Genomic DNA, 22073 nt, shown 5'->3' with positions numbered 1-22073 from the left:
AATATCATTTGTTTGGAATATTTTAAAATATGTAGGGTAAAAATATTCCAATTTGTGCCTGAAGATCAAAACAGCTATCTGCTTGCAGTGCAACATTGATACATAAAGCACTGTGATTGTGGGAACCTGGAAGATATGAACACATACCAGGAGACATGAAAATCTATATTCCATTGGGCTGCACTGTGGCTGAAGAGCCCTTCTCTTTCCTACAGACTTTTAACAAATGAAAAATTAAACCTGCACTCAACACATATTGACATTTTTAGTGTCAAGGATACAAGTTAATATATGTTAAGGATATATCTGATCTAATATTGGGCAGCCCATCAATGACCTTTCTCCTTTCTACCGCAAATTTCCAACATCCCTTTCTTTTATTTTTTATGCCATTGTCTACAGAAACATGTGGGAGAGGTTGACAGAACTGTGTTTGTTCAGTGCTGGGATGGGAAGGAGGCCAGACCATATCTTCAATTGGCTAGTGGGAGGCTAGAAGAACAAGACTCATCACTTCTTGAAGATTCATAGAGAAAAAGACAAAGGACAACAGACACTGCTTGCAAGAAGAGGAATTATGATTGGATATTAGAAAAAAAACTTGTTACAAACATTGTAGTCAAAATCCAGAACAGGTTCTTTCATAAAGGTTGTGAGACCTCCATCCTTGAAGATACTCAGAGCTTGACTGGTTAAGCCTTCGGCACCCAGCTCTAGCCTGTACCTGATTTTGAACAGGTTATTAAATGACCTCCAGAGGTCCTTTACATCCTATATAATTTTGTGGTTCTAATACACACCTGGATGAGAAACCCACACATCTGATAGCTTTCCTAAACCAACAGTGCCCATGAGATGAAAATAGGAGACATATCTGGGGCCTAGTTCTGCAGGCAATTACATTAATCACTGCACGTAGTCATCAGACTCTGTTTTCTCCATAGCTTTCTCATGGCTAACAGTATTTGAAAAGTGATAATCAAAAGCTGAACTATCCCCACTGGAAAAGAAGAGTACTTTTCTTGCTGTTTGTCTTCAGTCTTATTTTGATTATTTTTCATAAAAACTTTTGAACATAGGGAAAAAAACCTAGTAATATGCCAAATGTATGGTCTGTTTTCCTAGTGAGAAAAATTCCTATAATCTCATAGCACTTGCCTAAGAATATCCCTTTCTGATATTTCCTTTTATCTCCTACTGATCAACTTTGGATTTGCAAGGGCTCAGAGGCAAGAAAGTCTTATTAATAAGAATGCACAATGAACATCTAAAGTACTTTTGCTCAGTTGTAGCAGTGTATGACACTAGCAATAGCAAATTAGTAAATTTTACTCAGGTGTCATAAGCCTACCATACAATCATAAAATAGGTATTTTCTGCCTAGGGCTCTCACTGCTATCAGGTTGAATTCAGCACAATGCTAAAAAAAAATGTAAGTATCAAAATAGCAGCAAGTGTACCTCTCAAAAATAAATTTAACAAAGAGCAAGAAAAATCACAGAGCTCCTTCAGTCGAGGACAAGTTATTATACTCACAAACATAAATACAAACCCCTGTATTAAAATAAGGGCGAGGCTGATTCACAGGTCCACAGGGATATTTATTTTATACTGTAGGGAGATAGGATAGTAAGTCATAAAGTAATAAAAAATAAATGTGACATTTATCTGGCACAGAAATAGCTTTGTAGCTGTTTTTTTCGCTTGTTTATTTAATCTTATGCAGCTGTAACAGCTATATCCCTTGTTCCCATCGATGCTGGCATACAGACAGGAATTTTGCTGCGTGCCCTGCCAAATCCAGTCTCCCAGTCCCACAGTTGCAGGAGAGAGAGCCTGGAAACCCTGGGCACATGTGACAGGAGCTTATAATCACAGAATAGACAGAGGAAGTTCTGCTGTTACACTTCCACTACTGGAAATCCCTGAATTAGAGTAGAGATTAGTAGAGATGCTGGAATCATAGAATCAGAATGGTTTGGATTGGAGGAGACCTCAAAGCCCACCCAGCCCCAACCCCTGCTGTGGACAGGGCTGCCCCACCCCCAGTTCAGGCTGTGCACAGCCCCATCTATTGCTCAGTTTCATCTTGATAACATCCTCAGTTTAATCTCCAGTTAGACCTTGTTCCTAAGATGATGTTTCAAGCTGTATCACTACTCTTCTCAATAGGTTAGAGACTCAGAGGTAGGAAAATGTAGGCACAAAGACTTTCTGTTATTGGCTGATATTCTGACAGCAGATAAATTTGGATTGCTTCCTTTTCCTTCATGGATTCTTGAAATACTTAGAAATTCTTCCTGTATTCTTGCAAGTATTAAGAGCTAGACTATGTATAAAAGGCAACATTTTCCTATTTCCCCTTTGGAACTAGACTAACTCCATTTAGGCTTATGCAGAGCTCATTCCCAGAGAAGATACAAAAAGATAGGAGAAGTCTCTCTGGAGAAGGAAACCCTACCAAAACTGCCCAGATTGTCAAAGACACCCTTATTACTCCTACCATGTCCAAACATCTGCTATTAAATGACAAATTTAGGTACCACTCTAAGGATCTGGGTCACTTTGTGGTGACTTGAGTTTAGTCTGCTGGTGCATGACTAAATAACATTTCTGCATCTCCAAAATCCCCACAGTACTGGCATATAAGAAGCAAGGATAACATTACAAATGAGGCAGGGATCCCAGTCACTGGTCAGGAAAGACTCTGTAGACAATGCTTCTGAAAGACACTAAGTCAGCAATGTCAGACTGTATTCTATGTGACAGAAATCACTTCTGTTCCCTTTAGTAATTGTTCAGACTGTTACAGAGCATTCACCCATGGACTGGAATGTGTATATACAAATTAAGAAGGTACTGCCCCGGCTCCCTGCAGCTCAAAGTTCAGGACAACCAAGAGATAAAGACTGGTTCCTTCCCAATAGTATCAAAAGAAACAATAAATAGGAAGTCTACACAACTGGTAACATAAAAAATAGCTGAAATATATTTTTAGTGCTTTTGAAAACTTACTATCACACAAAGTTTGGTTTCCTAGAATAAAGATGTAGTGAATTATGGCTCTTATTTAAATAAATTGGCAGAATTTTTTCCATCTGTGGGATCATAACATAGCAAATCTGGCTCCCCAGAGTCCTCATACCCTGTGTAAGACAGCAATATCTGTAAGATTCAGCACAGTTTTGGATATAAACAGAACAGGTGCAATTCAGACAGAGACAAAGCAATAGAATGAACTTCCCACTCCTTCATCAGCTTCTTGGGGATTGGTGGCTTTTGTCCTTGACAAATCACACTTGTAAAGTTGTTTGAGAACTCCCGTGCAGCCTTCCACTTTGCAGAACAGGTATACATTCATTCTGAGGGCAGAACATAGCAAGGCCATGAGGCTTTTTTGGACAAGAATACTTGCTGAATACCTGAACACCCTACGTCGCCTGCTGCCAACAAGCATCTGAAGACAACCAGTTCTTCACAGAGACAAGTCCCCCTTTGTGTAGGAAAGGTAATCAGTAACCTTGTTACTAGTCATTAGACTTACAAAAGAAATAGTTTATTGTATTTTATTTTGACTGAAAGACTCTAATACGTGAGATACAGTTTAATAATATTATGCCATGACATTATTAAAAATTATTAAACTTACCTAATGAAGCTTTCTGCTGATGTGAATAAGCTAAACCAATTTTGTCGCTCCTAGAGAAAAAGACACAGGAATGTTTGGGTGTTATGAACAAGAACTGTACCTGATTTTTTCATTCTCCATGAACATCAAGTCTACATTTTTTTATATGTTGCTCTCAGCTAGCAATGAAAGCCATTTTCAGGTTATCAGTGCTGTCAAAGGTTTTCTAAGAGTGAGGTTTTTCCCTATTTGTATCAGTACTTGCCTCCAGGCAGGCGCCTTCTTGCTTTATCAAAGATGCTAACATTTATGCTCAGCAAAGTAGAATGCATACTATCCCAAGCAGACCAGATGATACTCCAGCCCACAGGTTGAGGGCCATTGAGTTTTGAGAAGGGCAAGAAAATTCTCCCCAGCTTGCTACAAGAAGGGAAAATTCACAGAGAAGAGCTCACCAACTGATGCTTTCAGGGGGGAAAAAAAGAAACAACCCAAATCAAAATCAAACATATCAATCAAATAACAATCATCTAATTTGGGAACAGATATCCCAAGAATATGTATATATGTCTATATATACATAAGCAAAACAAATTGATTGATCTTTTAGTTGTAGATACTGGAAAGAAAAAAAATATTCTTTTCTTGGTTAATTTCCACACTGCTCCACTGAGTAAAAGTGCTAACACGAGACAGGTAGGGAACACAGAAAGATTTGTAATGCTCAGTCTGACTCATCTTTCATTTTACGTCGAGATAAATTATCTAGGTGAATAATTAGCGTGACGAAACTGATAATGGCACTGTCATTTTTATCAATATATAAACAAGGACTATAAGAAAGGACAGACTCTTTAGCAGTACCTGTTGTGATAGGACATGGGGAGTTTTAAACTAAAAGGAGAGATTTAGATTGCACATAAGGAAAAAGATTTTTACAATAATAGTAGTGAGTCACTGGAACATGTTGTCCAGAGAGGAGGTGGCTGCCCCATCCCTGCAGACACTCAAAGTCAGGCTGGATGGGGCACTGAGCACCAGATCACTGCAGGGGTGTTGGACAAGATGACCTCTGCAGGTTTCTTCCAACTCAAACAATTCTCTGATTCTATAATTAAGTCATGAGCTGTTTTTTGCCTGCAGGACAACATGCTCTAAGGAGCAGAGGTAATGTTATTTGAATACACAACAAGTACATCCTAGTAATATAACTTTTCTGAATCAAAAGTGGTCTAGTGAAGTTACAAATATCTGACATTATTCATCTGTTTTCTTTTTCGCCTCAGTCTCCTGAAAAGGTCTTCTCAGCACGTGGGGAAGGCTTTCACACTCTTTTTGGAAAACCAGCACATCTCTGTGACTTGCTGAAGTGCTCTACACTAATGCCCACGTCATGGGAACAAAAGCATGAAATGGAGGCCTGTATGCAGTGAAAGGGTTATGACTTCATCAGAATGCAGTGGGATAGCTCACATAATTAGAGCCTATTAGATAACTGGAAGAAACCTCTTGTTTGCACACCCTAATAAATGCAAAAGAGACAACGCAGTCCAGCATAATCAGAAACAATCCAGATTTCTGGAGTGCACTGATGATCCAGACACAGGTGATCAAAAGATCAAGCGTAGATATCCTGACTAAACTCAAATGTAAGCAGCAACAGATGACCGAGGACAAATACAGAGTCATTATTCCAACCAAAGTCCATCTGGAGGTGAATCCGGTGAGGAACATAAAAGGCAACAGGAAAGACTTCTACAGGTACACAGGCAGGAAAATGAAAACTAGGGAAAATAGGGGCTCGATGCTGAATGAAGAAGGAACCCTTTGCAGAACACTGAAAAGAATGAGGTATTCAGTGCCCTTCTTACCTCAGTCTTTTCTGGTAAGACTGGTCTTTAGGAATTCCTGACCCTTGAGAAAAGAGGGAAGGTCAGAAGCCAAATAAAGACCTATCCTGAGCAGAGGACAATCAGGTTAGGATGCATTTCAATAAAACAGGACGTGAGCCCAAGGAACCTGATGGAATGCACCTAGTGAAGGGAGCTGCTCATGGTAAGGCCTCTTAATTATCCTGGAAAAGTGGAGCAGATTGCCCTGACATGTGTTGGCATCACTATGCAAATGATATGGCTATGATGGCTTTAGATACTCAAATGAACAAAGCCCTGAGCAACTTGGCCTGACCCCAAAGCTTGTCCTACGGTGGGACAGAGACTTCCTGAAGCCCCTTTCCAATCAGATTACTGTGAGGTAGTAGCATCTCATGGTCACTTGCTCTCCATAGTCACTGGCATCACCTGGATAAAGAGAGGCAGGCAGTTGCATGGCTTTCATGCTCTGCTTACCTACTTAGGTGTGGAATTTCCACCTAGAGGCATTTTATTTCAGTTATAATATCTGATATTTTCTGTAATTTATTCAGCCTCTGTTCCATGAGCCTCTGTTCTCTGTCATTCCTATGTGATTTGTGCACTGTTAGTAGAGTCCTGAAAATTTCCCTTCCACCTACTTTCTAAGCTGTCCACAGTCTTCTTTAATCTTTATCCCACTTTATCTTATTCAAGTTCAATTCCTCAAAAAAAAAAAAAAAAGCCATGTTTAAGCTCTAAGAAGTGATCCGTGTATTTCACAAGTGTCAAAGTAGCTCACTAATTTCCATATGAGCAGCTATTGGAAACAAATCCTTCAGACAATTTGCTAGGGCTTTAGGCATTCACAGTTGTTAGAACAAAGAAGAGAATCCCAGTCTGGAAGCCAAGCTGTAAACTCGGCACACAAACGGCATTAAGGAGATGAGCTTTAAAAACCATATGCCTCAAAACTCAATACTGCAAGCATGGATTTTAAGACCTGTAAGACTTTATGAAGCATTGTATAGTTTCTAGCTTTTAAAAAGGACACATGCAACATCACATTCCAAAAATAGTTTTGCTCATCTAGAAATAAGATGATTTGTAAGTAGTCAATAAATAGACAGTATTCAAAATATTCCTATAAATGAAAAGGGTTAATTTTATCACTTTGAAAAAGGGTATAAATATACCCTTTGTTTTAAATTTTAAATTTATTATGCACATATATTTTTAATATATAGTACTTAACAGTGCTTGTATAAAGCTGGATGTTTTAGTAGGAACATAATTCTGAAAGAAAATTAGAGAAACATAGAAAATTACAGAAAAATAGGAAATATTTCAGTAGCAACTAGTGGCAATGCAGAATGCCTATGGGGTCCAGGAAAATGTGACAATAATGCTGATCAATATATTACTTCAATAACAAGCTGAACCAGATACCTCTAACTAAAAGCCTTCACCAAGATGTTTTTGGTTTGATTTGGTTCAGATTTGTTGTGTGAATTCCTTTTACTATATAGCTGTGTTGCCTGACCCGTACTTAGTGTAGGAATTCCAGCCTGCTGTGATTTTTGGTTTTGCTTTTGTCTTTGCTTATTTGTTCACTGAGTGGAAGAATGTAGACTCACAGGAACTAATGAGATAATTTTGTAAACCTGTCAGCAAAAGACATCAGAATTAATCTAGTGGTGGTCTGATAAAAGAGGAGAAGATAATCTCACATGAAACTTCCACATCTGCTCTGCATATTTCCTCCTTTATGCTTCTTTGCCTGTAGCACTACGCAGTGTGTAAACTCTGAAGCACGTGTGGTATTCCATCTCTAGCACTCCTATTCTTGGCATGAGTGTCTGCTTCAGAGCAGAGAGACTTTAGGAGACTTCTCAAGGATACAGCTGATCCAAAACCCATAGGGGCGATACGATTCTTAGCAACAATAGCATGTTTTTGAGAAAGCATTAAGTGGCAAAGTGGTACCCTATCACTAATGCTTTATATATTTCTTTCTTTCTTTCTTTTTTAAAAAAAAGAGGAACTGAAGAAAGCAACCCTTCATCCAACTTCAAATCTCCAAGTTTTATTCTTCAGGCTTTATCTCATTGGCTTTATCGTTGCTTTATTTTTCCTACTGACATTCTCAGTAGAAGCATCTGGGAAGAAGACTGTAAAAATGAGTGGAAGCAGAGGGGATATGAAAGACAACAAAAATGGTTTTATAATAATCCATGAGGACAGTTTCCCACTGGGAAGAAAATCATTGGAGGGAAACTACTACATGAAATTGAGGTGACTGGGATGCTTGGATAGCTACTGTCTTATTTGTATTATGAGTTACCAGAAAATTAATGGCCTATTACGAGTAAGAGCAATCTACATCATTATTCTGTTAATTGGCACATCTTACTGGTATCTGCAGGGTTCCACACTGGATATTTCGTGATTCATCAGTGGTGTGCACAACAATGGGCCTTCGGGATGGCAAGAGTTTTTTGCCTTGCACTGTTTGCAGGGCCCAGAGATGAGTGACCTTTGTTTCATCTTTTCTTGGGTCCTTTGTGTCTCGTGGTACAGCCATCATCTTTTCTAAAACAAAAAACAGAGAAAAATGAATATTTAGGAATCCTTACAGATACTGTACAGATGGCTGGTTTAGTGACAGCTGTTAGAAGAGAGTTTAAGCCACAGTTCTATGCCATGTTGTCATTTTCTCAATCCCTTGAAGACTGACAAAATAATAAAGATGAAAAAGAAAAATATTAATCATTAGGATTTAAAGAGAATCTTCACAACTGGCTTACACGATAGAGAGGAGGAAGCCTTGTAAGGAATAGGGCAGGAGAAGCCCATGGCATCATACATACATATTACGTATGGATTACATAAATCCATTGACAGTAAGACAAAACATGGCTTAAAGTGAAGTACAGAAGAATCCTAGCAGACATGAGGAAGAATAAACAGAGCTAATTAAACAATGAGATGTACTGTTGGTTCAACAAACAGGATCTACGTCATCAGAGTTTCAATAACAAGTTAGACAGTGGTAAAGAATGATATACATCTGTGGTTGCTCCTGTCTTTCTAGGCACTGATGGAGTAGACGGTACCTTAAGGCATCTCCTGACATTTCATACTTCATAATATGTATCTTCAGCTTTTAGTACTGGAAGTATCTGAGCTCTTTTTAACAGAATGGACTCCTCTTGAACATTTGTGAGCTGATGAAAAATACCTTGTAACTTTTTCCCCAAGAAAAGTTATTTAATTAATGTTGCATTACTGCATATTGTTATTTTGCTTTATTTTAACCAACGTTTTGGTTTTCAAGGGTTGGGTTCCTTCCACGTGAGGATTCATTTCCCAGTAAGTAGTAAAGCTTTTAGAAAACTTTCTGTGTAAAATTCTGACAGTAAAAAGCAACCTGATGTAGGAACCTGTGTGCACATTTACATCTGAGATGTCACTGATAAGAAAGATTTAGAGACCCTGGAAGTTATATTTTTTGCCACAAAGATTTCAGCGAGGCCAGTGGCAATATAAGTTACTACCATATCATCCAGATGATTAAATGCCACTTAAATGTTTTAAGGACAAGGAATAGTTCTGCTGCTTTATCTATTCTGTTCATTATCCTTCTCCTTCGCTTGTAAAGCAATAGGATAACAATTTCATTTGTATGACAGTGATAACTGTCCAGCAGGAACAAGCCTGAGACCATCAATTCATTTCCCAAAAGCCATCCATTACTTAATCACAGCACGTTTAACACTGGGATTCAGCTGAGTCACATACATTAACCATGTTATGCTTTCCTAATTGGAGACTTTAGTAGATAGTGTTTACATTACATGTACATGAAATTCTGTTAATGAGTTTCTGATTCTTCCTCATGTTTGATACTTATACAAACACTTTAAACGTGGGCAAATATTGCACAATGATATCTGTATGTCTGTAAATTCTCCTACAACACATTGTTCATGTTCTTTTCATGTAAATTTGAAAGCACACTCTATGGCAGTTTGTAAGCAGAAAAAAAATTAAGGTAGGACTACTTCTATTCTCTGAACATAAATCTGTGAACAGAAAGTTATATCAACGTACTCACATTTATATTGAAAGCCATTTGTGGGATTAATGAATCTCTGAACCAAGGAAAAGACATCACACAGGTGATTTGGATTATTACACGTTACAAATTAATAGAAAGGCTGATAGTCATAGTAATTAACTCAAAAGCAACTCACAGATCGAGCATACACTGTGGCAAAGCCCACTTCCAGATGATTCATAAATAGAAGAGAGCAAACTGATCAATCATTGTCCTGTGAAAAAAGTTTGCCAAACTCTCTTATTGTACTTCTTTTCAGCTCCATCATTCCCTTGCATCTCTATTCCCCTTTCTTCACAGCAAGGACCTCCGTTATCTCCAGTGCGTGGACCTGCAAGGAGGTACTGTTGGCTGTAGCTTAAATGCAGCTCATCTATGATAAATGAGAAAGAGTAAAGCTAAAAAGAAGCCTAAAGCTTGTGGTCATATTAACTTTGATGAGAACAGAGTATGGATGAATGGTGATTGTGTGAAGGTCAGCAATTTCTGCAAAAGGAAAAGACAAAAACCATGAAAGACAGCACACCAGTATTGAGAAATCAGTCATACAGAGTGATCAAAGGGAATGAGAGGAAACTGAGCATGAGACATATTTGTGACTCATTGCAATATAACCAATAGAATGTATTACAAATTAAAAAGTCATTATAGAAATTGACAATCATACAGTAAGAGAAGCATAAAAGGTCTCAAAAAATCAAATATGTAAAGCAGTTTATGTAAAACAACTAAAAAGACGTAGAAGAAAAGAATACTACAGTAAAATATCTGTTTGTCTTTTCAAGAAAGGACAACAGTCACATTAAAATCTTCTAAAGTGAAAAAGATGAAGTTGCTAAAGAGTGAATCCTTCAAAGATGTATTCATGTACATGAACAGTCCCACTTTAACACATGGAAACACTTACGTGAGTAAAACTCTCAGCAAATGTTTTAGGAGAACTCTGTGTCTTCTAACTTCACATTTTTTCTTACATCTATTCATTTACCTCCATCAGCATTAGCAGGGGTATTAATATTGGTTGATGTGCTGTAGTATCATTTACTCACAATTTCCATGTACTTCTACGGGTAGCAGAGGAGTTACTGAACTCAGGTAGTCCCTAAGTGAATGCCCAGATCTTCCAGGAAGATCTTCCAGGTTGTGGATGCCCCATCCCTGGAGGTGTTCAAGGCCAGGTTGGATGGGGCCCTGGGCAGCCTGGTCTAGTACTAAATTTGGAGGATGGTGGCCCTGCCCGTGGCATGAGGGTTGGAGCTTCATGATCCTTGAGGCCCCTTCCAACCCGGGCCATTCTATGATTCCATGATTCTGTGATTCCAAGCCATGGTAGCATAAGCTGCTTTTCAGGGACAACTAGAAGGCCAGCTGTCTGCTCAGTTCCATCATTCTTCCCACAGAAATTGCATACCCAAACTGACTGCTAGCAGTCAGACATCATATATTAACCATTTTTTCGCTACTGAAATAGAGGTTCAGTGTGATCCCTGTTGAGCAGACAGCCAGGTGAGCTTTCTGACTGCCTCTCACCACTCATACCATGATGCAGAGTTAAGCAAAGAAAACACTGCTGCCAACATCCAAAATACACCTGCAATTTGGGGCATCATCACATCCACTCTTACAGACAACATCCCCCAACTCCTTTTCACCTTTTCCCAGCAGATTCTCTTAGTACTTTTGCCCTTAACTGAGCAACATTGTGCAGTTGCAGTCATTACAACTGTTCTCAGTCTGGATTTACCTTTGGAGGTCAATATTAATTATTCTGCCATACATCCCCCATTTCAGAACTGCAAGCAGCTTTCATGTCTTCTCTATTTTTTTCAGTTACTCCAGAAAAAGGTATTAACTCACCCTACAAGTCTTGCCATGGGGCTGTTCTGCCATTCATACAAAGAAAATTGCCTTTCTTCTCCGCAGAGTGCAATGAATTTTTCATCTTCTCACCTCACAGTTATATCTTTTAAAGAATAAAAGTAAATACAAAATTAGTGAGGATTCAGTAACAGTAGGTCAGGTATAAATACTCGTAAATGGGAAACATATAGTGAACATCTTTGGAATTACAACAGTACAGCATTCTGATTTTAGGAAAGTTACAATTAAGCTCCATTTCAATACAACCAGCTCTATATTACAAACTCAACAAAAACGTATGGTGGAGCAGAAATCCTACTCAGTGCACCTCGTGCCTTTTACCCAGTTATTCAGATACAACACTGGCCTGGTTTGACCTGGTTCCCTGACTAAATGGCACAGGGGGACCCTGTGATGGGTCTAAAAACAAAACAGCAGCAACGAGCTAAGGGAGAAAATGAATTCACTAAGTATTAGAGCACAATGTGAGAGAATGCAATATAATACAATACAATTGGAATTGTAGCTAATAAACTAAACAAGAGATTGTCCAAAACCAAAGGCCTTACTCTAATGTTGAAGGTGAGACAGCTAGGGAGCATAGATTGCAGAGCCAAGCGGAAAAGAAGTCCCATGACTCCCAGTTTTCTCTTTCCCTTTAAACAGAAAATGGAAATGGAACAGTGAAGTATTCTGGGAGATACAGTTCATTCTTTCTGTTCTGTGAAATGTACCTGGAACTATCAACAGTCCATGGAACTGAGGCCTTAACTCTTTAACTTGCATTAAACTCTTTAACGTGCATTACCTGATGCTATGATGTGGAACACTAATAGCAGAAATCTTGAAACCACAAGTATGCCAGGGGACAACATCAGGGCCAACATTGTCTATCTTCATTAATGACCTAAACGTCTGGACAAAGTGCACTCTCATCAAGTTTGTAGATGGCACAACATTGCTGCTGAGGCACTAGTTGAGTGTGCTGCCATTCAGAGGGAGCTGGATTGGCTGCAGTATTAGGCTGAAAAGAATCATGTGATATTCAACAAGAAGAAATGCAAAGTCCTGTGTCTGTCAAGGAATGACTCCCCAGTACATAACGACAGGATGAGAAGAAGCACTACAGAAAGGAATCTGGGTTCTGCAGGACAAAAAGCTGACCACAAGCCAACACTGTGCCTTCACAGCAAAGAAGGTCAGCGACCTCCAGAGTCATGTTAGGCAAGGCATTGACAGCAGGTCAGCAGAGGAATTCCTTCTCCTGTACTCAGTTCTGGTGTGATACATCTGGAGCTCTGGGCTTACTGGTATGAGACAGGAAGCTACTCCAGCAGGTGCAGTGAAGGGGCACAAAAATAACAAAGGAAGAGGATAATGTGACATGAAGAGAAGCTGAAAGAACTGAGATTGTTCAGCCTGGAAAAGAAGAGGCTTAGGGGGATCTTGTTGATGATATAAATTCTTGATAGGAAGGAATGAAGAAGAGGGAGCCAGATTCTGCCCAGTGACAGGATAACAAGTGATGAACACAAAGTGAACACCTGTGAAAGTCTGTATAAATAGGAAAAACAAAACAAAAAACACAGTTTTACTCCAGGAGAAGTCAAACACTGGAACAGATTGCCCAGAGAGGTGATGGAATTTCTGGAGATGCTCAAGCCCAATTGGACACATCTGCAAGCAATAGCCTGCCTGAGCCAGCACTGCACTAGATAATCTCCAAAGGTGTCCCTCCAGAATCTGTGATTCTGTGATTCCAATTGAAATTCTCTGAAATTACTCTTCTTGTACCTTTGGATGCTCCCAGATCAAATCATTAGGAATCACACTTCTTCTTTCCCTAATAGGATATAAGAATCTAACACCTAGAGAGCTGTATTTTTCAAGACTGTCGTGTTGTAAGCATTTACACAGCTTCATTTTTTTACGTGCAGCTATATTCATTCAATCTGGAGTTTACTTTAAGTAGTTTAGACCACACTTCAGAACTTCATCACATCAGTGGTTCCACCCTCACTCTAAAGGTAATGCTGCTTTTCCTGAATACTCTCTGATTTGGCCCTGAGAGCTCACAAGCTACACCTGCTCACTAACTGAAAATACAGCAGCTAAAATTATTTCCTGATTTGTTCGCTTGCATCAGCCCAAGACATTTCCAAACCAAACGCTCCAGGTGGGCTGAGAGGGTATGGTCTATCTCCTCTGGTTCCTGACTGTTGAGTCCCACCATGTCAGAAAGTACAGCACGTCAAAAAGTCTGTGCAGTGCTCAAAAGTGAGATGGGGAGAAGCTAGGTTGGCATGATGAGATATTCCACACAGCCCTTACTAAGCTGATGCTCAGATAAATCCCTGCTGTCTAGTGTAAACTCCTTTACCTTTTACCTCCAGTTACCTCATCTAATGGTCCTCTAGTAAGATGAGGTATATCCATTATGCCCTATCCCCCATTCTTCAGGTGCCCTCTGTGCTCTGTCTGAAGTCAATTCAGGCTCTGCAGGTGGCAGTATGTCCTACCTGTTGCTAAGTCCACACGTTCTCCTTTCCCTACCATGACATTGCTAACCAAAGCTTGCACAGTTTTAGAAGAAAAACAAAAGGACAAAAATGTTCTCCAGAAAATAAGTCCCCTTCTGTTAGCCTGGGCTCATGTAAGGGCCAGTCACTGAAGGAAGTTGTTGTAGTTTGGCCAGGTTTGGTGATAGGGAGCTAAGGGATCTATGGACTGGCAAGACAAAAGGGTGGGGGAAGAGGCAAGAAAACCAGCAGCAGTGAACTAAGGGAAAAACTTCATTTAAAAAATACAGTGGCACAATGTGAGATAATAGAATGCGATGGGATTTGGAGTTAATAACTCAAATAAAACAGGAGAGAGTTTACAAAACTGCATTCCTTACTCTAATGCTATAGGAGAGACAGCCAGGAGCACAGAGAGCAAAGAGAGGCAGTCCTGAGACTCCGCCAGTTTTATCTTTTTGTTCGAATGGAAATGGAACAATGAAGTCTTCTGGGAGTTGTAGCTCACTCATCTCTTCTGAGACCAGGAAACCAGAAATGCTGACAAGCCACTGAACTGCAGTACTAACCCTTTAACTCCCAGTACAGTGTGATGTTATGATGTGGAATACTGACCAAAAATCCTAAGACCACAACAAGAGAGGATCTCCTGGAGCTAGGCTGCTTCCTGGGAAGGAGTGCTGTGTGGCCACAGAGCCTCTTCACCAGTTGGGGGAGCACAATTTTTCTTGCTCTGATTACTGGTCTACCTGTGAATACTTTGCCTGGTATCTCCAAGAATCTGTCAGAAACAATTTTGCTTCTTTGTGAGCAGGGCACCTACATTACTTGTATGTTGTGTGTTCAAACAGTGCTAGTCTGCAGCCATGTGCAAAGCCCTACGAAATCATTCGGGAAAAACTTGTACCAAGACATCTGAAGGCACTTCTCTAGAAAATACAGGTGGGCAAAACACCGTGCACCTTCTCTCTGCCTTTGATCTCTTACTCTGATTCCCTGAGAAGGAAAGTGCAGAGGCTGGAAGGGAACCACAGGGCACTTTGACAGCCCGTCCACCAGTAGGGATGCATGCGGGACCATGGCTATGCAACATGCCCACAGAGCCACTTGTCTTCAGCTCTGACAGCTACCTGCAAGTCTTTGACTTCAGTGACTCTGAATAGGGTGCTCACTCTTAAGTACTGATACACTACAAAACATTTCAGATAGTTACATTTAGTACAGTTGGAGCAAAGGTTTACTCTAGCTTGAATACATGGAAAACAGAATTTGCTCATAAGTCCTCCAAGAGTAGACATAATGGCTGCAATAAAATAAATCAGTGATCTACATTTGCTGCTGTTTTCCATCCCAAACATTTCACTGTCAGAGCATAATCAGCTGAGACTACAGAACCTTTAAGAAATTAGCTTAGGAGTTACTGTGTGTGATCAAGTTACAAAACAACAAGAGGCTCTAATACTTGGATTCAAAGTGCATGAAATTGCTATTCAATGTGAAGAATGATCATTTAATAAACCAACCTACTTGCCTTTCATCTGTCTTCACCACTTTCACCACAAGACTTACAGAAATGTCATTAGAAATTGACAGGCATCTCAGTTCATACACAGCCTCCTTCTGTAAGATAACAAATACTTAATTGCCACCAGGGAGTAGGAATATATTTAAGTTTCCCCCACAGCCTTATGGAGTTTGCATCCAGGTCACCTACGTTCCTATAGAGCATGCGAAGCACAAGGAACAGATGTAAAAGTATATACACACACTCAATTCACACCTCTCTACTTCTGTTCATTTTTTTCTCATGTGAACAAATGAAGAACCCATCTGGAGATCAAGGGGAAAACAAACAAAAACTGCACATAAATAGAAGGCATTCTTGGAGCCTGTACTGATTGTAAGCCTGTGTAGCTACTTCTACTATAAACAGTAATTGAATAAATTGTTGATATGGTTTTCAGACTAAGAATTAGAGCCACATTTAACTCTCTTTCAGGCAAAATCCCTGATCACGAGGCTTTCAGCTCTGCTCTTGTTGATGTTTCCTCACTGGGGAGCAGGAGACAACTCTATGCTGAGCAGTTCATCAGCAGGATCCGTCTGGGATGAAAGACCCTTTCCCAGTCCTGGGCCTGTTTGTAGCTGAATCTTATTTCTCCTCACCAAAGTCTCAAGACAATACTGAATCCTGTGTTCCTGCACTGCCCTATACTGGTCAAGTGCTCTCATCACCTTATCCAACAGCATGGCCTTAAAAGTGCACAGAACTGTGCTGCAGTTCAACACATACAGGACTGCTGAACGTGACAGGCAGCTTCAGAGACACCCAGACTCATCTGTGCCAGCAGCAGGAAACAAGGAGCACCCTTGAGCACCTCAACTTTCATCAGTGCCTGCATGTGGGGAACTGAGCCAAGTTCCTAGCTCCATGTGGACACCGACATGAGGACACCTATGTTCAGGAAAGCAATTAACTGGAAATTGAATCTCACTCTTCCTCTGAAATGTTGCAGTCTTCTTTACAACATTTTTAGATGACTTTATAAGAACAGAAAAAAAAAAAATCCATAAAGACATGATTTAATTAAAATTTGTCACCTTCGCTTGATCTTAAAGAGCACTTTCTCTATTAACAAATTTGATACATGAAGAAGGAAAGACAATTCAATCACTACAATCTCCACTAGATCTTTTTTCTCTCTCTCCATCAAAGTATTTCTAATCCCTTTCTACACCCTTGGTATTCACCCAAAAGCTAATATTAAAATCCACCCCATCTTCATTCTTATTTTCATCTTTATAGATCAAAAGTATCTAAGATAATCTGTGATCCTGAGCAGATCCCAAGCAGCAGCCCAAATACAAAGTGACGTAGAATAGAAAAAAAAAGGATATGCAATAACTATTTCTCCTGCTGTCATAGAATCACTGAGGTCGGAAAAGACCTGCAAGATCATCACCAATATTTCTCACTAAACCACGTCCCTCAACACAACATCTGAACGTTCCTTGAATGCCTCCTGGGTCGGTGACTCCACCACCTCCCTGGGCAGCCCATTCCAGTGCCTGCCCACTCTTTCAGAGAAGTACTATTTCCTAATGTCCAACCTGAAGCTCCCGTGGTGCAACTCGAGGCCATTTCCTCTAGTCGTGTCACTAGTTACATGGGAGAAGAGGCAGAGACCAGCTGGCTACAACTTCCCTTCAGGTAGGTAGAGAGAGCTATAACGTCTCTCCTGAGCTTCCTCTCCAGCAGATTGAACAATGCCAGCTCCCTCAGCCAAGTTGGTAACAGCCTACACCACTCTGTTGAAGAGAGGAGCTGCATAATATTGTGGCAGATTAAAATTACTCAAGTACCCCAATAGGCAGGAAGGTAAATATTAAAACTAAAGTCCAGCTGGATCAAAAAAACCAAACATATAATTTCCAATCATGCAAATTTTAATTTCATTATTAGGCAGTCCCAAACTTCATGGAAACCAGGAGGATTCACCTCTTAAATAGATTTTACTAAGGGTGTTTTATCATAGAGTTCTGCACTGAGCTCTCAGGTTTCCTATAAAGCTGCAAGGAAATCTGCCCCTCCAGCAAGTCTGTTACCTTGAACACATCCCATGTCACAGTGCATTTGGGAAGAGTGACAACTGCTAGCTCTCCTTGTACACTTGTGTGTGCATTTACCCTAGAGGTCTCCCTGCAAGCAGAAAGCAAAGGCTGTCATTGCTCCAGATGTGTGATAATACGAGATCAGTGTCACTGTCAGACAGTCTGCTTCAGAATCTCTGCTTTGAGGAAGATGAGGAAGAAGGTTAGATACTACATGGACTTCTTCATTATTCACATCTGTCATTTTTATCTCAATCTGTGAGTAACTGTCTTATTTTGTAGGCTTTCTTCACAGCTGCAAAGCTCAAGTCTTTTGTTTCTGCCTTGCTACACATTCCACTGGAGCCACAGATAAGGTGCAAGATGGGCACCTTATCAGATGTTCCCCCAGACAACAGAGGAGATGCAGCCAGCACAGCTGCTGCTGCCACATGGCATTTCTTATCCCCCCTACATTTCAAAACCACAGGAACAGCTTCAGCTGTCAGTGAAGTGCTTTCTGAGAAGGCATACTGTTTTGGAAAGAGTAAAGCCATACTGATGGCTCAGGAGATGAACCAAAGATACACATACCCTACAATTAACAACAAGATTTACTTACATACTAAATAGAGATATAGAGAGTTTTTTAGATAGCTTTCTTAAAGTGACTTCCAGCTCGAGGCAAGGCAAAAATAAGAGATACATAAAATGAATACATAATAAGCAGTTAAGTTAAAAAAAGAAAAAAGAACAGGGCTCAGATAAGGTCAATTTGCAACAGCTTAATAGGTTTGGGATGAAAGATGGGATTTGTGACTATGATCAATCTTTACTACTTAGAGTTAAGGTCTATATGAAAATCTTTCAAAATGGAAAGACTCACTGGTATGCCCTCACCTTTGTCAGCTGCTCACTTCTTAACTGTATACTGATGATCTTAAAGGCAACTGCCATAGTCTATTTCAGGCTATGAATAAATACACGGAGAATACTCAGTTCTGCAATGCTGTCTGTCTTGTTATCTTTTTGGCAAAAAGGCCGGTGGCTGAATGGTGTCTTTAGAAAGACCTGACATTTCCCAAGCAAGCCTGGAAAGGAACACGTTCTATCTTCTTTTCCCTACAAAGTTCCTGCTTAGCCCAGATTTTTGATTCAACAGAAGGGGAATGCAAGCTCATCAAATATGCCTGTAGTGTATGGCTACAGCTTTCCTGAGCTCTAAAACATTACATCTTTTTCTGCGAAAGGTACATTTGGCACGCAGGTTTGCCCAGGGAATATCAGCTTCTATGTTTTCCTTCATAATTCTATTCCATTTACTCAGAGCTGCAGCCAAACAGAGAATGCCATGACCATTGCTACAAACATCTCAAGTGATCTCTAAAAAGTCAGAAAGAAGATCTGAACTTTGAGACTAACGATGACTGATGATGGTTACTGCCTGAGTTTGTAGCCCCATCATCTGGAAACAGTGATGAAGTGAGAACATACATGCACACACAGCTCCAGAAATTAGATTTCCTGCACCATAAATTGACCACTTTCAATGGTCATTTCTTTCTAATAACTTGCAACTTTCCATCCTGCAACAAAACATCATCCTTCAATCCAGTAGAGATCTGTATTGTTTCCTTTATGTTTTTGAAATCAAACCTATACAAGGAAGAACCCACAACAGCAATCAGATGTGCATAGGCTGGGGTAAAGCAATATGAAAGCCATGGTATCACTGTACTCACTAGAAGGTTAATCTTGAAGATATGAAAGTGCTGTAAGCAGAGGTATATGCAATGTTTCAAAAACAGTAATGTATACAATGCAATATGAGCCAGTCTGGGGAACTTAACAGCTGTCTTATCCTGACTAACTATGCAATTTACAGAAATCTGTGATTATTTAAGAAATGTGGACAGCAATACCTATACTAGCAGGAGCGAATGGGAACATTTTAGCTAACTTGAAGATTTTCCTATCAAATTATCTCCAAAGAATGAAGAGAAATCAAATTTACGTAATTGAGTTCAACATATAGTTATTTGAAACCAATTAAGGTTATTTAGATCCTTTGTATCATTAATGAGCGGCTTCAGATAAGGAAAAGCTCTCTCGACGCACCATTAACAAGCTCAACAACACCTGTGAAATGAGCTGCAGCTTGGACACACAGCAGTGCATCAGGTCATACAGGAGGAAATTCCTTTTCAGAGCACATTTTGGCTGTTCTCACAAAACCAGTCAGAAAGCCTCCCATCTGTCTTTTCCACAGGTATTTTTAGTATCTGAGACAAAGACTTGTTACAAAAGCCTATCAGAATCCTAACAGTTGATAATTGTGGGGTTATTTTATTTTATTAAGGTTATTATTTTTTGCTAGTTTCAGTGTCTGAACTAAATGATCTTCATTAGTTTGCAAATATTAGGTCTTGTACCTAAGTGCATGTATTTGTAAGTATCCCAGTAGATATCTATGATACATGAGCACTGACAAGTTCCCATGAACGATAGTGCTTGGAATACCAAATTCATTCTTGCTTACATAAAGGATTTTTTCTAATTCTATTTGAATTATTCTAAATAATACACAATCTTTTCTGCTTGTTATATGGGTAAAAAAGCACGTCACTTGTAACCACTATGCTATTTTGCAATAACACCTACGTCATCTCTGAAGTTTTGAAAACTTCAGATTCAAAAAGAAGCTTCATCTTATCTCACATTACTTACATGCCAACCGTAACTGTTAAGTTGTTCTGAGTATCCCATAGCCAAAGAAAATGCAAATTTTGCATATTTTTCCTTTTCATACATTCTTCCTCAATTCTGAAAGGCATTTTCCATAGAATAACAGAGACTTCTGTGTTCAAGCAAGTCCATCTGTTAGAAGTTAGATAATTTAACAGATTCATCTTCTCAGGCTAAGTTTATACTCAGCAGCTTTCCAGGAGGAGTGCCCAAGTGATCATGACGGCCAAGTTCAAGGCTGGGCAAGCTGTAGTCAAGGTCTCTATCTACTGCAGTTTAACAGTCACATCAAGGCTGAATCAGTCCTTCATCCAGTGAATCAATAAATTAAAGCTAGACTCAAACTACAGCAAATCTCAAACGCACAAATGCAGACTTCTGCTCTGACCTGTACAACATCTGAATGAATGCCATAGGGTAAGCGGGTTAGATACAAGTCCTACAAAACTCAAAAAATGAAAGACGACAGTCACAAATCACAGCAAATGAAGGGGATTTTAAAGGCTTAGCCTTCTGGCTGTTTGTTGTAGCATGTTTACTTAGCACTCTGAGCATGTCTTCAGTTTACAGATGAAAAACATTGTTTTTACTCACAATGAATAGGCATACAAGAATTCTGAGAACCTTGATCTTGCCACAGTAAACTCAAGAGACTGGAAACTCTTAAAAAGCACAGTTGGGAAAGTTTTAACAATTCCATCAACAGCAAGACAGTTCTTGACTGCCTGATCAGATTGAAGCAGGGTGGCAATAAATCTCACCAGCTCAGGAAGAAGAGGAGGTAGTACTGTCTGGACACCAAAGGAAAAAGAGGACTACATGGAAAAGGTTGCACTTCAATAAATGCCTGGGGAAAAAAAAAAAAAAAAAAAAAAGAGGAAACGACCAAATCTGAGAATAAGGCACAGAGAGGAGTGAATACAGCTGAGGTTCATCCAAGCAACAAACTTACGAATGAATCGGTGACGCTGGGGAGATGAAGTTAGCTATGCCACCAAACATTAAGATAGAGATGGTAAACAATACAGAAAACAGAATCAAATGAAACTAGAATTTGGACTTCTAAGATGTCCCCACATAATCATTGCTAAGCTTTCTTTGAGCAAACCTAAAACCATGCCTGCTTTCTTGTTAACTTAGTAAGAGATTAAAGCTCATAGTCCAGAATAAAGTTTCAAGCCAAACTGGATTACCAAGGTAAAAATCAAGAATCTGTAAACAAGGGTAGGAACATCAGATGAAAAGCCAGAAATGTAGTTAAAAGGCAGGCAGTGCCCAGGGATTTGAGGGCACAGACTTCACCTACAGATCCAGTAAATTGACACTGCACATGCTATTGCAACTGAAGAGCATGGGAAGCCTCCTCAGTCCTCTGATTGCTATTAAATCTTGGTAGAGGAGATCCTAACAGAAAAGAAATTAGCTTCAAGCCAATTACAAATGAAAATCCTTTCATTCAGCTGCTTTTGCCATGTTGTACACTGATATTCTCTTCCAAATAATAATAATTTTTAAAAAAGTACGATTTCAAGCTTTATTTTCTTTTCTACTAAAAGCTTCTAATAGGAGAAGGGAAATTCTGATCTTTCCGTTGACATTAAACTTGTCTGCAAGGCCCATAATATGACTTAATTGCATATTAGGACACAGATTTCCATTGCTCTGGCCCCACACCATCAGTCTGAGTAGCGTGTTAAATGCAGCATATTTCAGATCAAAAGCCAGATGCCTTGACCATGCAGCTCCTACCATGAGGGTTT

The 22073-nt window shown here is 39.6% G+C and overlaps 1 protein-coding gene and 1 long non-coding RNA gene across 8 annotated transcripts in view; one reads left to right on the top strand and one right to left on the bottom strand.

The window, feature by feature from the left end:
* Positions 1-22073, top strand: part of LOC116239474 (rho GTPase-activating protein 32-like) — a 124493-nt gene that overhangs the window by 61050 nt on the left and 41370 nt on the right. The gene's annotated exons all lie outside the window — the stretch shown is intronic.
* The window catches only part of LOC149912156 (uncharacterized), a 28878-nt gene continuing 7960 nt past the window's right edge, over positions 1156-22073 (bottom strand). For all 7 annotated transcript variants that reach the window (XR_016461703.1, XR_016461706.1, XR_016461707.1 and 4 more), the window contains 5 exons: positions 11456-11561; positions 9735-10084; positions 7892-8070; positions 3650-3699; positions 1156-3362 (listed from right to left, as the gene is read on the bottom strand). This is a non-coding gene — a long non-coding RNA (uncharacterized LOC149912156). The remainder of the gene's footprint in view (positions 3363-3649; positions 3700-7891; positions 8071-9734; positions 10085-11455; positions 11562-22073) is intronic.

Source organism: Phasianus colchicus, chromosome Z (assembly GCF_987193195.1).
Source record: "Phasianus colchicus chromosome Z, bPhaCol1.hap1.1, whole genome shotgun sequence".
Taxonomy (NCBI): Eukaryota; Metazoa; Chordata; class Aves; order Galliformes; family Phasianidae; genus Phasianus; species Phasianus colchicus.
The sequence above is the reverse complement of the archived record's forward strand: the minus strand, read 5'-3'. Positions and strand labels throughout refer to the sequence as shown.